At 37.8% G+C, this 18236-nt stretch overlaps 1 protein-coding gene across 1 annotated transcript in view; it reads right to left on the reverse strand.

The window, feature by feature from the left end:
• Nucleotides 1-18236, reverse strand: part of LOC104496932 (neuron navigator 3-like) — a gene marked incomplete at its 3' end in the record, with an annotated part of 93834 nt that overhangs the window by 51328 nt on the left and 24270 nt on the right. The window lies entirely within an intron of this gene.

Here is an 18236-nt window from a genome sequence, read left to right on the forward strand (position 1 = left end):
CAGGAAGCCAATACTTCCAAAAGTTTTATTTTCTTGTCTTCAGCCTTTGTCTAGTGGGTGCAATGTCATCAAAATAGGATTCCCAGTCACCAGAGTTGACAGAGAACATGTTATACATCTCTCAGGAAACATCAGCTGTCAACTTTCTACTTTGGGAGATTGAGACAGAGGAGGCAAATGAGAGAAAGGCTACTCTTACAGAAATGTCATTTACCTAGTCTCAGAAAAGCCTCACTTTTGTGCAGAAGGGAGGTTGATCTGTGCCTCTCAGATCTTTCTCTACCATTGCTTCTCTGTGGTGTTACATTATGACTCTTAGCGTATTGACATATACTGTAGTATACTCCCAGTTTTCTTGCATCCCCACCTGTAAATTTGGTTTTGGATTATTCCCAGGACACGAAGTTTGAAAAATATTCACCTTATCACCTCCAGTAGGATTCATCTCTTATAGTTTTAGCTATATAAAATCAAGGAACTCAATTAAGCTATCTATTTAGGTGCCCTCTCTAACCAGGACAAAGAATGCTACTTTAGGAAGTAATTAATCCTGGTGTAAAGTATCTCACGTTTATGGGATGAACTTGCCATTGAAGGTGTCTCTTTATGTCTTTCCCTTGCCTAGAGAGCAGAGGGTTGATAAAGCCTGTTCTAGACACCTAACTTCTGGAGAGACAAAGCTAGGTGACATGTTTAGGCATTTCAAAACAGAAGAGAGAGTACGTAATATCCTTGTTTTGCTGTAGCCTGCATCATGTGCCGTCTTTTACAAGAAATCTAGAGTTCCATCCCATAGTTGAGTTAAAGCTCAGTACTATTGCTACTAGTCATTCAGAGCAAACATGGAAAATATCCATGAATCCTTATTTTTACATGTGGTGTTTTGTAAGATTAAATTCACTCATCCACTTCTTCACGGAAGGCTTTAGAAAGTCGTTGACAGCAGTGTCATTGAACAGAATGGTACAAAATGTGAGATGATGCACCAGAAAGTTCACCACACTGGTCCTGTATCATAGCAACTGCAGCAAGCACTACCTTAGCTCTGCGAAAGGTAGAAAATCACACTAGTAAGCCAGCTCCATGACAAGATAAACATATTGCAGTGGCCAAGAGTTTATTACAGTGCTGCACTTTCTGGTGTTGAGTAGAATGACTACAAATAAATATGTCTTCCGCAACATTTCCAGGTAATATACACATGAGGGACTTAATAATAAAATTTAGTATCTGAAATAAGTATCTATTTCACTATTTAATGTGATATGCAGATTCATTGATGCTAAAAGCCATTATTCAAGTGCTATTTACTACATGGAAATATAAGTTGTGTTATAGTATTAAGACTGAGAACTTTAAAGATGGATAAAAACATAAATAATATTAACTGTGTTTAAGTTTTAGAAAAGATAATATGCCCTTATTAAATGATACTTCAAAAAAAGAAAATAAAACCTACAGCATGTCCAAAATGGGATATATTGGGCACTTTCACATGAGCTTTTAATGTATGCTGTTCATGTCAATTAATACTTGTCCATGAGTTTTCTGCGTCAGCCTTAAGACCCTAGGGACCAAGATCAACACTTAATTCTTTTTCTTCATGATTGTTTGTTATTTTATTCTTTTTTAATTTTTGGTCCTTAATTTCATGCTCAGTTTTCTCTGTAAGAAGACTCACGTTTTCTAAATTCCAGAATAGTTCAGCTGATTCACAAAATATAAACATGTGCTCTACAGCTGAGGTTTTCAGGCAAAAAAATTATTATGAACACTTTTCCTTTCTCTTACAGCTTCTCTGTGGTGTTTCACACACATCTCACTCACTAGTGGATTATTAGTGGGTTCTGGAAATGCTCACTGCCATCTTGTAAGATACAGAGAAGATTATTTTGACACCTCCACTTCTGACCTTTCAGAGCCATCACTATATTTGTTCAGATTGTTTAGGTGTTCCAGACGTTTTCTAAATTTGCAGGCATTCATATCCCCAAATTTCTGTTGACATTCAGTATGGTTGGTATTCAGCAATATCCAAAAACTCTTTCTTTCTTGTATGTCATGTTTCTGAGGAACATTAGAGAAACTGATTCCTGCTTGAAACAACATTTTGCACCACCTTTTTGAAAACACACAGTAAAAATGGAAAATTCCAATAAAATAGACCATATCAGCCACCCTTTTGGCAATGAAGATCATTGTTCTATGTTTATTTGAGTGCTTTGTCCGAGCTGTTTTAATTTGTTCAAGCACCTAAATCTTTTATCTTTCAGTACTTGTTTTTTTCACCTTTTCAGCACTCTTTACCGGTGTCTAGATAGTGTAGTTACTATCAGATGAGTTAGTGGTAATTTTTGATAATGAATATGCCTTACCTATAATTTGGAAAAAAAATCTTGATTATTGATACTCATTTCTCCTTTAAACTAGCAAATGTATGACAAACAAATCTGGTAAAATTACTTGTGCGTCACCTGGAGATTGAAAACCATTCTTGGTAGTCTGCAGCAAAGTCTCACTGTAATTTTTGTTCTAGATCTTCCTACCCTTCATCAAAACAATATTCATTGTCAAACTGTACCTAAGGGACTTAACACAAGATTTAATTCCTGGCTAAGATTAATCTTCCATTTGCATTTTACTTTTCATTTACTTTTCTCTTTTTCATGCATCCTACAGAGTTTATGACAGGTCAGGTTAGTACTGCTGCTTATTAATGCCTGACACCACTTCCCTTTTTAAAACCATTTTAGCTACTTACAACTTTACTTTTTTCTCTTGTTGGGTGTCTGTCTCAGGTTGATTTCTTTAAAAGAAGATGTCAGCAAATGTAATTCAGCTATCTGGGAGACTGAGGTAAAGAGAAAAATGCCTTGTTTTGACAAGTTCTGGCATCCTTTTCTTTGAGAATCTCTTAGATCCCAAGAGGAACTGGAGAAGAACCTTGAAATTCATCAAGCTATAAACTCTGTGTTAAGGATGTGCATTTTACTGTTTCTAAGAGAAATCCTCTCAAACCTAGAAAATTTACAAGTCTCTTAAAAATCACTGTTTGCATATGCCCAACAGAAATTATTTTCCAGCTAACTGGCCAAAGGTTCCTCCCCGCCCAGCAGCTCAGCTCAGCCTGCTGTGTGTTGCCTAGTTCTGAGTTCAAATCAGCGAACAGAGAGAGAACAGCCCAGCAGTCATTACCATCATTGTGAATGTACACACAGGTTTTGATACACAACCACATACTATTTTTTCTCTAAAAATGCTTCATTAATTTAATGCTTCTAAGAGGTTTTTCTCTAGGGATGAATCTGAATTTTGACTGCTGTCATTTTTCAAAGAGGTTAAAAGACTTCTGTAACAAAAAGGGCCATACTAACCATGATTGAAGCCCCTGGTGTACCAGACTCTGTGCAAGATATTATGTGACTGCTTTAACTCATATTTTTAATAAGGCAGACACCAATAAAGAGCTTCTGACTTGCAAAGATGTAATGCATCGAATGTGTGCTTTGAACCTATGATTTGCTGCAGAGGTATCTTGAAATTTAGGTTACCAGCAACTCAAAACTGCATGTCAAAAACCTGCAGCTATTTTTGTCCTCAATATCACCATGCCTCAGCTTTCCATCTGTAAATCAGACAAAATACATGCACACACGAGTTTGAAAACACAGTCTCTGATAACTATGGGTACTCAGATGCAACACTAAAAAGCCCCTTTCTCTTTAGAAAAATGTTCAAATGATAAATAAAATAAGGAGCTGCACATGGTAAGTAACAAGGAATACATGCTAAATAGCTCCTCCACACATTATATAAAATAAGGACTCCAGAGACTGAGGAATGCTGTTGATAAAACCATGATTTCCTAAAAATGTATGTGCACAAGAAATCTGAGTTAAGGTTACAAAACAGGCAAACACTTTGTTACTTCTGAGTGCTTTTACAATGTCTCATTAATTTCTTCTTGCACAGCATGAGTATTATCCAACTTTATCAATGTTATAATTCTGGTAATTATTCCATCGCTTCAGTCATATACAGCGCTGAATCTGTGAAAGAGGTGCTGCCTTAGGAATTCTCCTTTACCACACAAGCTAGAAAAAGTATGTTCAGCCATGCGACAGTCACCGAGGGGTGGCTTTCCTCCCATCTCCTGGTTATATTTATGGCGATTGTGTCACAACCTTCATCCAGAAACAGACCTCATGTTCTTTGTGTTTGCTCTGGCTCCTCAAAGAAATATTACCAATATTTTTTCTGCTTAGAAGATCTGTTTTCCTTTGACCTGCTAGTTGTGTTTATGAGATTATTTGCACTAGCTAAAACTCATCATCTAATTCTAGCCTACATCTTTCAAATTTGATCAGTTCTTGGCCATTTTGAAGCAAGAAATAACACTTCTGCTGGAAAAAACTTCCAAATTGACACTAACCGCTGAAGATGGCTATGAATATTGTACACATACCAATGCTCCACAAATCACTCCAAATAGTTCAAGCACAATTCCAGCTCCTTGATCATATCAAATACACCATGAAGTTGAGGAACTCATAACTTGCTATCCATACAATTTGTTAGTCTCTGCTATCACTCTTTATCTTTCTTTCATTAGTATTGAAAAGATCTCTTCACAACAATAATCTCATTGACTTTTCCATTGCATAGTTGTTCTAGAAATAGCAAGGTGTCTGAAGTCAAAATACCCAGAGTTTAACATCAGTATGTAAAGCTGAACAAAGATTATAAATACATTCCCACAAGTATTCCCTCAAATGGAAAGATAAACTGCACTCATCTGTGCTCATGACAATTCTGTGTTTGCTTTCCACAAGAATTTGCTTGTCTTTACTTGAAAATAATCCAATTCTGAGTTCACACACTGAAGTATATGAACTAAAGGAGGAATATTTTATATAGAATAAGACATTATTTCACACAGCAGGCAGGTAAGCAAAAGATGTCCAGGGCAAAGATGAAATTACACAAGGCAGATAATACTTGATTGAATCCTACATAATGAAGACCAGCAGAAATGTGCAACGGCTTTTTTCTAGGTGTTTTGCGTGGTGCCTGAAAATACAAAATGCACTGCATTTGGAGAGCAACAAATCCTGAATGTACATGACAAGAGGACAAGGTATGAACAATCTGTTAGTTGCACGGCTACCTAAAATATTTTCCTTTCTTGTTTCAGAAAATCAAAGCAGTCTCTAATTGCAGATAGGACATGGCAGAGTACCCAACCACAATGATTGTTCCTTCCATCCTTCCTGTTTCTATTTTCAGCACTTTCCAACAAGCCCTTAAACTTGCCAGCTCAATGAAGTCCACCACACTGGTAAGCTGGGTCAAAGCCTGGAATTGGTGTACTTCATTAATTTTTGAGATCACCTCTAGCCAAAGTGGCCTAAGCATGCAAATGAAAAAGCTTTTCACAAGCAGTTCATTAGACATACGAAGGCAGCAAGACTCCAATCTATGCGGTATTGAGTCTGCTGTCAAAGTATGGTTCCTTCAGTGCATCCAGGCCTTGGCATAATTTGACAAGTTGCTAGCATTTTTTTTTCTTTGGCTCATTACCCATTTTTGCAAGCAGAAGCAGGAACTACAGCTTGCAGAAAGAGCTCTAGAAAACAAACCCAAAACCTTTCCTTTTAAATAATTCATTTAATCAGAATAACTGTTCTATCTAGGGAGTTTTGTAACGCTGAATGAAAAACTAACACATTATTTATCATATGCTTTGCACTGCACATGAAAGGCTTTAGACCACAGTAGTAGATGGATGATTCTTCTGTATCTTGCTTAAAAATGAGAAATCTTAGTCGTATTCTTGCTAGTGTCAACGGAACTCGCCTATCCCCAGGGAGCTGTCAACAAACACATTTAGCAATTACTTGCTTTCTGTAGAAACCCTGAGTTTTCAAAACATGAAAATGCTTTAAAACACTTAAATCATTCACTACCATAACAGAACATACAAGGCAGTGCCCACATGTGTTTCTGCTGCTGGAGAGAACAGTCTTAGAGGACAAATAAGATAGCTGATATCATGACAAAAGAGCAACATTTGGGGCTAAACAGAAACTTAACTCCTGAGTGTGTGTTTGAGAATCTACAAATCCATACTAAGAGCAGATCAAAGATGAACAGTGAGGAGTTATCCCTCCCTCTGGCTGCACACAGCTGGCTTTTTTATGTTAATGTATCCTCAGATACACATGAGACATGAAGGTCTCCATGTCCCTCTCTTGGAGCTTCTGTATGTCTCTACACAACTGTTTGTAGAAACAGTAGTGGTACGAGAAATGCAAGCAATAGCTTTGATTAGTATAGCCTGCTTCCATGTTTCCACATAAGATGCAGGTATGCTAGTCTACTGCAGCAGCTAGGACTAAGACACCCTCAGGTATACTGGATGGTTATTTAAATTAGGCATGAGTGGTCTAAAAAGGCAAAATCCCCAAATTTTGCCACCTGTGAGGTGAGCAACTGTCTGCAGTGTAAGACAATTTGTGTCAGTGATGTGTAAGGCATCTACATAAATGTGAGTTAGGAAATCAAAGGCTGGTTTTAATTCCCTAAGTAGTCAGCAGACAAAGGCAGGTACATCTCAAGGGTAAGAAGGGAATAATGGAGAGATATGAGCAAGGTAGAGGACTAGACGCTCACAGTAGAAAGCTTGAACTTAGTATACCCGTCCTTACTCTACTCATACAAATTAAGCCCTGCAAGAGGAAGACAGAATGTACTGACCATCAGTCTGTGCTTAAGCTACTCCTGCACACATAAAATCCATAAAACAGGGGATGCAATGCATAAATCAACCTCCACAACACACTCCACGGAGGCGGATGTTGTGTCTCTACAGCACACCAGTGAAGTGAATTATTAGCATGCATTCCAGGCTGCCACCACGAACCACACTTTCTGACACCCACATTGCAGAACACATTTCAGAACATATTTCAGGAGAGTAAGGCAGGATTTAGCCTAAAATAAAGACTTTAAAACTACTCTCCTAATTGACTTTTGAGAACAGAAATGATCTCTTAGTTCATTAAGGAGAAAAGATAAGAAAATAATTGGACTGTTTTATTCAAAGCAACTCCTCACTAGTGTGCCAATATATCAGCTGGCAAACCTTCTCCTTCAAAGTTCAATTTATCATGAATTAATCTATTTTAAATCTTTTCCTGTGAGGTCAGCTGCTTATTATTCATAAAACAACCACACTGATCCTTCATAGACAGCTTCAAGATGGCACCAGGTTCATAAAATCAATACTTTGTTTCAACCCACAGACTGTGAGAGGCAAAGACCAGGCCCTGAATCAAACCAGAAACTTGCAGGGGCTATAAATTTCATTACAGCTATTCTACCCTCACAGCTAACTGAAAACATAGCCAGCTGAACTCATACTTCACCACCTCTTCCTCAGCAAATGTAATGCATTACATGTCATACTCAAACAAGGCAACCGCTGAAGCGTTACCACTGAACTACTTTGAGGTCGCGGATAGAAAACTATGCCCTGTACGCTTCAAAGAGGATGCATTCAGCATATTGTAAGGAAAATGGTTTACAATTAAAAAGAATAGAGAGGCATTTATGAATCTGCTTTCATGCAGTGTCATTTTGGAGGATTTTTTATTTCACATTTGAAATTTTTTTAATAAGAAGATGCAATTAGAAAATCATATCCTACTACAGAAATTACTTCTAGCCCAAGAGCACAATTAGAGCAAAATGCATTTTTGCAAGGTCAATGTATTTCCATATTTCTTCTTCCAAGCATTTAATAAGTGCTTTAAGAAACAATTTGGTTTTAGAGCCTGCAGGGAAAAAAAATGAATTGATGGAAGATTTAAATTTCTTGTCATAATTATACATACCTTGCAAAACCTGCATGCCCACACCTCAGGATCTGAGAAAGTCTTTGCCAGAACCCCTTCTGGTTTCCACTTACTTCTGAATATAATACTTGATCTGACATGATCCGACATGATAGGGACAGCAGAAAGTCATTAACTGTCTCTAAATTCACAACAGAGTGTATCAACTATCAGAAGAAGGAACTTTGCAAACTGGAATTGAGGCTAATAATTATCCAACTAGAAAAGAGATTTTGATACTGGAATGCACAGTTTGGGGTTTGGTTTTGGTTTTTCTTTTTTTTTTTTTTTTTTTTTTTTTTTTTTTTTTTTTTTTTTTTTTTTTTTTTTTTTTTTTTTTTTTTTGTATGAGGCAGATAACGAGCATGCATTTTTAATCACATTTCAAACGGTCTATGGAAAACAGTAATACATGGGCTGAAGCAAGATGTAAGGAAGTAATCCCATCAAGAAAACTGTTGACAATATCATAACAAACCAAGGGATAAAATCTTTTGATGGAATGATATTTCTGCTGCTGTTTGTTATGTTTTTAATATTCTGTTTCGATCCAGAAGTTGTTTAGATTTTTGAAATGCAGAGTTAATTAAGTTAATTAACAAGTTAATTAAGGTCAGTTGAATGGACATAAATAAAGAAGTTACAGTGCCTATACAGCCCTTCAGAAGATACAAACCAAATATAAATCTTCATTCCTTGTTACCTCACTACTTTAAGAAATAAAAACGTCAGTCTTCACTCTGGTGTGAAGTTTCAGTTTTTCCCCAAAACTGAAAAGAGAAATGAGGTCCCACAAGCATAAAGAAACATCTCATGGGTCCACGTTTGTATTTGAAGGAAAATAATTTTAAAACCAGCCGCTTAAATACCCTGAAATAAGCAGAATTTTTCATTCATGTTTGTAAACTGCCATCACAGCTTCAGCTGGGCGGGAGGTACTGAAAAATCAAAGCTCTTTACTCAACCTTGTCTTTACTGCATATGAAGAAACCAAACAGAACCTCCTGATAACTGTTCAGAGGAGAACTCCCCCCCACCCAGTAATCATTTGCCTGATGTCAGACTCCAGTTTTCTGGTGACCTACTCTGCTATTCTGTCACTTTTAAGAATATTTGTTGCTAGAGGAATCTATCCTATTTTTGCCTATTTGCAGAAGTGGGGATTTATTTTTTCTGTTTGCAACAGAATAAACTTAATCTCAAGGAAAAAAAGTCATATAGTATGTTAGCAGAATGAAAAGAAGTACATCACTCTTCATTCTGGTCACAATACTCATACCCCTCCATGACACAGCAACACTTGAAAGCAGCAGTTTTATGCAGCTTTGCTGTTGGGGCAAAGCAAGGTTTGGGGTTGGATTTGGCTTGTGAGAGACACTTGTTACCCCATATTGCCCTTCACTAATGATGAAAAGATAAGGCAAGCAGAGACTAAACCAAAATTATTATATCTCATTTGTAATTTTGAGAATTTTTTTTTAAATATCCTTTACAACTGTAAGCTGAAAGTAACAACTTTTTGTCGGAGACATTCAATCCTTGTCACCTTGCTGCAGCAATCCCTGATAACCTTCTTACCAGCTGGCAGCCCCACAACCCTGCACTACCATCCAAGGAGTGGGGAGACACCCTGGGAGTAGGACGCTTCCCACCACAGTGAGTACAATCGGAAATGCAGACCTTCTGAAATTGTAGGATGACTTTCATCTAGGAAGCAACTGCAGGCAACGGGCTTTCTTTCACACACCCTCATTCAGTTTTTCCTGGCAGGTCTCAAGAGTAGGTGCTGGTTTGCCGAGTTTAGCAATGAGTTGAGACTGTGGGAAAATCTGCTAGTTCAATGCCTAAAGGGGTTCTTAACAAAAATCTTCACCCCTGAAACTCTTCGAGAGCTTGATCCACACAAATATGTTCAGATAAAAGGGTAAGACTATTCCTGAAAGCCTAATAGGCTTATGTGCTCACAGTCAGCAACACAACGTGCCTGACAAAGGGTAAGTTAAGCAGAACACAAACCTGTTTCTTCTGGTTTTGTTTGCCAGGACTGTCACTCACATTTGCTGCTCATTTCCCAGATTGTGCTGAGTAATGACCAAGATTACTGCTTTAGCAGGAAACAGGAAGGGACTTCCTCCTCCTTCTGTATGACCTGATTTTTAGCATCAGTTAGTAAGGAATGAAGGCTTTAATGCTCGTGGTCTCTGTGCATCTGGCTTTCAAGCCCTTGTTTATTACTGTTGCCTGGGCAAAACTGCTGTCTGATTTTAATCAAACTTTCCAGAAAACATAAAGGCTCAAAAAATTATATTTTGTAACTCTTATGCAAATGCACAGCCATATGAAGACAGAGGTAAAGCAGAAGTCGTTCTGAGAGGAAATGTGCAATACAAATTAAATAAATCTGATATACATCATTCTGTACACAAACTGAGTTTGCTTAAAAAAAAAAGGTTCATCTAGTTTAGGCATAACTTTATTCTCTTTTAAATAAATAGGTTCATGGAACATTTTCCTTCATGTTTGAGATTTGAAAGTTTTTTTCCTGATTTTTAATTCCTTCTAACCTTTTCCCTTCTGAAGGTCAGGCTGCTGAGTTTAGAAAACACAGATTTCAGAACCAGACTTATTTGCAGAGGCTTAGTCATCCTAGCATTTATTTGATATTTTTTTCAACTCCCTAAATGTTCAAGATTTTCTCATTCTGCATTAAAGATCTATTTGGGCATTTAGGTTTATTGACATTGGTTAGTTTTAGACAAGTGCTGTTTGAAGAGTTTAATACCATCTTTTATTCTGACTTGTGCCAGGTTTTTGCAGCAATTCTAAATGCTATTCATCTGCACCTTATATTACATTGCTGCTTTTCACATGGTCATTAACAGCAGTCATTGAGCCATACCATTTTAATTCTGCTCAGAGTTACAACTGCGATCCATTCTACCACCAGAAGTTTCCAAATGTATATATTTGTTTTGCCATATACCATTCCTACCCAATCTTTGTTGGTCCCATGGTTTCTTAAAGAGTCTCTGTGCCATGTTTATCATCTTGCCAATGAGAGCAGGCAATGAGGAGCTCATTAATACAACTATTACTCCTGGTTTCAACCCAACCCTTATCGAATTTTTAGGAGTCTGGACAACAGAGGAGTTGGAGCCCAGATAAATTGCTCAGGTTTCTCGACTATGACAGCACAAAATATAATGAAGCTATGTGGATATAAAGCTAGATGGAAATTTTCAATCAAAAATATTTGATAATATAATGATTTTCTGATAGAAAAAGCGACTTCTCACAACATTTAAAAAAAGCATAATATGCTCAAAAAATTGAATAACTTAGGAACAAATTTATAAATTTCAGTCAATCTATACCTACATTCTCACATTAAAATCAGAAATAACAGGTTTTTGCACTGAGAAAACAGATGTAATAAGACACTGCAGATATTCTTTCTATATCTTAGTTTTCTGTGTTTTAATTCACTTTTTTTTTTTTTTGGTATTTCAAACCATTACGGAAAAATCTACTTGGTAATGAACAAAACTATCTTTTCTAAATTGAAGCATCTTCAATGAAATATTATACCATATGCTAGTTGTATGAAAAAAATGTATAGATAATAAAATAATAAAGGATAACATAAATGGATGCTTGAAGCAAAACTTTTAAATGATAATTTCTTTTTTAAGTAAGTCAAACATATTTCAATTTCTCTTGTGACAAATTAAAAAAAATTTGCTCATAATGTAATGCAAAAACAGAGCCAAAATACGATAAATTCCTTTGAAATGAAAGAGCAAATTTTGATCAAATCTCTAAAGACAACCAACCAATAAGAATAACAAAGTTTTATGCATCCTAAATTTTTTGTATTCTTCCTAGTAGAGTGACTGATGTTTCCTGAAGCCATTGCTGCATTCGGTTTTATAAACAATTTTTCTTCAAAAAAGATCCTGAAGCTGTTAGAAAGTTGTGGTCCTTCTTCTGGAAAACAGAATATTTCCATTGGCCATTTTTAGATCAAAGTTCAGAGAAACAGCACATTAAAAGCACCCCTTTCAGCTAAAGGGTGGCAGCACTAATGTATCTCACTGTGAGTTTTTCTTTCCAGGGGCTGAAAGTACCAAAATTACTATCATTGCCCAACTGACTGAAAAGGAAAAAGGTTACTCATGGATTCAAGACACTCTTGACACAGCTTGCCAGTGTGGTGTGGGTTGCAGATTTTAAAAAGGGAACCCATTTCAGCCTTTAAGCATTTTCTACAGGAGAAAAACAATGCCTGATCCCCCTGTAGGCACATAAATAACTGCCTGAGTGGATTTACTCCCCTAACGTGTCAGGATCTGTCAAATCTTTAAGGAATTATGTTCTGGCTTTTTCTTGGGGATTCTGGATGATTGAGGAGTGCACCAAGGGGCAGAAAGAGGATTCTGTGATGAGATCAAACAAGAAGTGGTGAATGTTGGAGACAAAAGCCCTCTGTCTGGTCATCTCCAGACCACCATGGCCATGCTTGTGCACATGAGGAACAGCAGTAGCAGATAAACACAGCAAGGGAGAAGACTTGTCTGTTTACGTGCCAACCCCACTGCATCCTGCTGGAGACGCAGTTATCTGCTGGGCACTGGGGGTAGGGTCCCTCCAGGCAGCTCGCTTTGCTGCGTAGGACACCTCATCTCAGAGCCAGTTGAAACATCTCTCCAAAATGATGATTACACTGGGGCTGCAAGCAAGACACATTTTAAGTGCAATTTATTCTTACAACTTTGTGATTAACTTTATGTAATTAACTTTAGTAATACAAAAAGCAAGTTTGCTATTTATTGTTATCGCCCATAAAACCTCAACCCTAGGTGAGCTATGAAGTGGGGTAGTAAATCTGAAATTAACAGGAAATAAAGAAACAATGTACGTATTCTTTTTTTCAATGCAGTTTTTCCATGTGAAAAAAAAGACAAAAAAAATACTTTAATGGATAGGCACAAAGCCTGCAGTTCTGCTAGAAAGAGAACAGAAAGGACTATAGCCCTTTTTGTCACCTACTAGAAGCACTAAGATAGAAAATTCTCATCTGCAGTGTTCCAGAAAGAATTAGGATTCAAGAAAGACATCAAAAGATGAGAGACTGTGGAAATATGATGAATTGCAGCAGAGAGGGACACCAGGCTCAAAACCCGCATAAAAAAAAAGGGTGCATGTTACCTAAAAAGGTCAGAGCCCTAGACGTAAGCAGGGAGCAGAGAGTTTGGAGACTTGATTTGCTGCGTCATCTCTACCCTAGACACATACAGCTGAGATAAAAGGGCATTACAGAGTGGCACAGTGCCTGCAGCAAAAAACCTCTCGTGCAATTCTAGCAGAGAAACACTGTTTTGTCTTTGCATTACTTACTTTTCACCTGAAATCACCTCCCATTTAACCTAAAATTCAGATAATCTTAGCTTTTTGACAGACCACATAAAATTATCAGAAGCAGTGGAAATTAAAGGGCAGAGGGTATTGCCACAGCCAGAACAGGCTATGGCAGTCTGGAAGCTCTAGTGTAAACTTATCTCTTAAAATCCCCAACACACACAATATGTACGACTACAGATCACAGCTCTTCTACAACTAAGCAGTGTTTACAACAGCTACAGCTATTTCCCCTATACAAAGTCTTCATTTCCATATCTAAACCCCTCCCAAAATTAAATTCCCAGGAAAGGTACAGGATTATTGGCATAAATATAAATCATAAATTGTCCTAAAATGGTTTTGAAGGACTACAATTGGTGTAAAGGAATAACTAACCTTATGTTGAGTAACAATCAAGATTATTGTGCTAAAATATGACAGGACCAATAACGAGAAGAGTAACTTTTATGTAAGTATTTAACTGCTAAGAAATAAACCAAAACTACCATTTTGCCTTCCAGCAGTGCAGAAGAAAAACCCTGCAAAAAAATCACTTCTTCCTTTTCTTCAACATCTTGCTTCAGCCGCTGCAAAGGCATGGGAGTAGCAGTATCACAGAGGCAATTTTTCAATCATTTTGCTATGTTTTGTGACTTTTTTCCGAGAGAGGAGAAAATCCAAGAGAACACAGAGGACCTCTGACCTTCCTCAACTTTTTTATATCTCACAGGCTTAATGAAGATACTTGATCTTTTATCCTTCATTCAAAGCTCTGATTTTCAATTGACACCTCTAAAGTTCCCACTGCACCTAACAGAACTTCATGTGAACTTCATGTCATAGTCAAATAACCCCATTCCAATTTTCTGATTGTGAGATACTTACATATAGATGATTGTTACAAATGTGACAGTTAAATGAGGTAAAGATTCTTTTTCAATAACTGAATTAAAACTGGAGATTAGGGAAAACGTATATATACGATGTTCAAAAGCAAAGTGGCCATAGAGTACTCCACACGCAGCAGTGCAGCCTTCACCTCCCTTTGTATTCTTTTTCTTTGCCCGCTGAGGGATCCAATCCACATAGATGCTAGCTTTTGGGATCAGATTCAATCTTCAGAAACCTAGACACTGAGCCAAAACCTCACTGGAATTACTACTGGTGAAGACTAAAAACAAGAGAGTCCCAAATCAAAGTCCAAGTCTGAAGCTAGTTGCAGTAGTCTACAAATAGACTTGACCATTGCTTGACCAGCTGCAGCTATGCTCCCATGCACGGAAAAGAAAGTACGACTGTCACAGGTATTTGCAGAAAACATTCCAGGATTCTTACTTGTGACTTGGGCCAACTCCAATGGCCCGTTGATTTTTTATTTGTTTATTCAAGCTTTTTCTTTGGAAATATTTAAATTTGATTTCTCCATCCTCTTACTAAGATAAGCCTACAAATAAGTTGAATTCTGTCTGTAATACAGCAACGTCTAGGAATCTCCCGAGACTGACAAGCTGCTCAGCCTCTGCTCTTGCTGTAACTCGGCTACTAAAAGCATTTGGCATAGTTGAACATCACAGGCTGCTCGTTCAGGCTTCTGGTCGCACTCAAATCTGTCAGATGAGAAGGCTAACACTTGGGAATACTTGAGTGTGAAACCCTAGAAAATAAACAAGCCATTATCATAGAATCATTGAATGTTCTGGGTTGGAAGGGACCTTCAAAGGTCATCTGGTCCAATCTCCGCTGCAGTGAGCAGGGACATCTTCAACTACATCAGATTGCCCAGAGCCCCATCCAACCGGACCTTGAATGTTTCCAGGGATGGGGCATCTGCCACCTCTCTGGGCAACCTGTGCCAGTGTTTCACCACCCTCATAAAATACCAGTTTGATTGTTTTTTTTACCAGTCTCCAAAACCATTATCCGTTGTTCTGTTTCAACAGGCCTTGCTAAAAACACTGTCCCCATCTTTCTTATAGGCACTTTAAAAGGCCGCAATAAGGCCTCTCTGGGGCCTTCTCTTCTCCAGGTTGAACAATCCAGCTCTCTAAGCCTCTCCTCTTAGTGGAGATGCTCCATCCCTTTTATCATTTTTGTGTCCCTCCCCCAGACCCTCTCCAGCAGGTTCATGTCTGTGTGCTGGGGACTCCAGAGCTGGACACAGCACTCCAGGTGAGGTCTCCCCAGAGTGGAGTAGAGGGGTAGGATCACCTCTCTTGAGACAGTCACACTTCTTTTGATCCAGCCCAGGCTTTCTGGGCTGCAAGCACACATTGTCGGCTCACGTCCAGCCTTTCATCCATCAGTAACCCCAAGCCCTTCTCCACAGAGCTGCTCTCAATCACACCATCCGCCAGCCTGTATTTATATGAAGGATTGCTCTGATTGATTGACTCAGATGCCCTTGACTTTGTAGAACCTCATGAGGTTCACAAGGGCTCACTTCTCCAGTTTGCCCAGGGCCCTCTGGATGGCATCATGTCCCTCTGGTGTGTCAACTGCCCCACTCAGCTTGGTGTCACCTGCAAATTTGCTGAGGGTGCACTCAATCCCACTGTCTGTGTCGTTGATGAAGACGCTAAACAGCACTGGTCCCAGTAAGGGCCCCTGAGGTACACTACTTGTCACTGATCTTCATCTGGACATCAAGTCACTGACCACTACTCTAGTAGTAGTAGGGAGTAGAGTTCTCCCCTAGACTGTGCAGCAACATGAGTCCATCTCATTATATCCTTCCTTTCCACTACCAAAATAGGCTGCCTGTAGAAGTCAGGAAATTTGTTTGTTAAGAAAAAAAAGACTAATCTGACATCTACCAATATTTGATTCTCCACTTGTTATTCTTTTATCTTATCAAGTTCTTCAGTTCAGGTTTTTATAACAAAGTTCTGGCTGAGTTTTTGGTTGTTTGGTTTTTATGATACAAAACTTCTTCCAGAAAATATCCACTATTTTATTTATAGTTCTATCACTGAAAGTAATTTATTTTAAAATCCCTTACTTGGGACAGTCACAAAAGCAGCAGTCTCTTGGGGAAGAAATGAAGCAAACTGAGATACCAACCAACATGACAAAATAAATTTGAAATTGAAGAACAACAACAACAGACAAAAATGAAATATATTTCATAAAGCAGTGCACAATTAAATGTCTGAACCTAGCTAGTCCTTTTAAAGGAATTAGGAATTCATAAGGAAAATGCAAATATATATTTTTATATTAGAATGAATATAAAACTTCCTCTTTATGTTCTGAGGTATAAATCATCCCTAAATATCCTCACCCTAGAATTAGCATTTTCCTAGCACTTTGCCTTAGAGAAGAGATTTCCTTTGTTATTAAATCATAACTTAGAGGATTTTCAGCACTTTATTTCGGAATGACTCCAAGTACCAAATTTGATGTTATAATGTAGCATCATTTTTCTTTATGACATGTAGGATTTGGGTAGAGATCAAAATTCCTAAGTGTAAATGTCTAAAAATGTTATGCCTAAGCAGTTAATGGCATCATCAAATGGCCTGATTTTCTCAGCTATTGCACATCCTTCAGCCTGTTGAGAGACAGTCTGCCTAAAATTATAGCGAATAATACAGCCGAGCAGGGAACACAGGAAGGCCTCCTATTGCCTTTGCTTCTATCTGGCACTCCCAGATATGAGGCAAATTAAATCACCCCTTTACACCAGCTGAATGCATTTTTTAGCCCCCTCTTATTTTTTGAAGTCTGAAAGAAGAGGAGTTGGTTTACTCCTGAGTACTAAGTCTCCATCTTTTACATGTTGCTGCTTTTTATTTCTCTGAAATCAGTGAACTTTACAAACACTGAAGAAAATTTAATAGGAAACTGCTAAAATGCTCTGTTTAATGCTGCTTGAAAAGATTCTTCCATTTCAAAGTTAATAATTTCTAAGTCAGGTTCTGAATGCACGATACGTCAAACTCGACAGCTTTTCTCAAAGAAAAGTTCTGCTTGATGATTATTTTAGAGGAGCAAAATCTGATGAATATTCATGTTCCAAACTTAAATTCACTGCCTCCCAGCTCTTCAAATGAGTCATTTGGTTTCCTCTACCTTTTGTAACATGCACTAAGCGTTCCTTGCAAAGAAGCTGGATGACGAACAAGTAGAAACACTAAATTGCTTCTTCTAGACTAGATCTTTCCTTCTGAACTAAGCTCTACAGTTCTGTAGCAATATATATATATATGGATCCACCCAAATGATGTCTGGCTTAACTAGGCTAGTTCCTAAATTGACTGTATAGCTAAAATGGTTCAGGAACTGTATATAAACCTTGAGGACTCCTGTTACCATTTGCGTAGTATATGTGTGTAATATCTATCTGCAATGTCATTAAAATTAGAGAAAGTTTTGTGATACATGTCTTTTAACTGGTCACTCTCCACACTGAAGTTTTGTTTCTGGGATTGGGAAGGAACAAGTGATCTGCAATTGCTCTCCTAACAGTTAAAAATTTTTTATTTTTCGTTGCAATGTACTGCGGTATAACAGGAGTGTACAGAAATAGTAAAAAATTCCAAGTTCTGGAGCCTCTGAATGACTGAAGAGAGAACATAGCATGAAGACGATAGAAGAAAAAACGTAACCCAGATGGAGGAATCTAGTGCAGTGTTAAACAAAGTTAGTCGTCTTAAATGAGACCAGACTGCCAGTTCATGAAATTCAGATAGCACATTTCAAGTCGCTGCAGACAAGGCTTGGTAATCCAGGTAACATTAAATGCAAATCAAAAGCTGGCAATTACTTCTTATTTCTTATAATTCAGGTGCCATTTTGCAAACTGCCACTTTCTCAGGCACTTCAATTTCCGTATAATTTTACTGTGTATGCAGGCTTCAATGTAGAGCCTAGAAAGTTTGCAACATACAGCACTGTAAAAGATAAGTCTTTGAAATGGCATGACATTTCAGGGTGAACTGC

Source organism: Buceros rhinoceros, unplaced genomic scaffold (assembly GCF_000710305.1).
Source record: "Buceros rhinoceros silvestris isolate BGI_N320 unplaced genomic scaffold, ASM71030v1 scaffold6857, whole genome shotgun sequence".
Lineage (NCBI taxonomy): Eukaryota > Metazoa > Chordata > Aves > Bucerotiformes > Bucerotidae > Buceros > Buceros rhinoceros.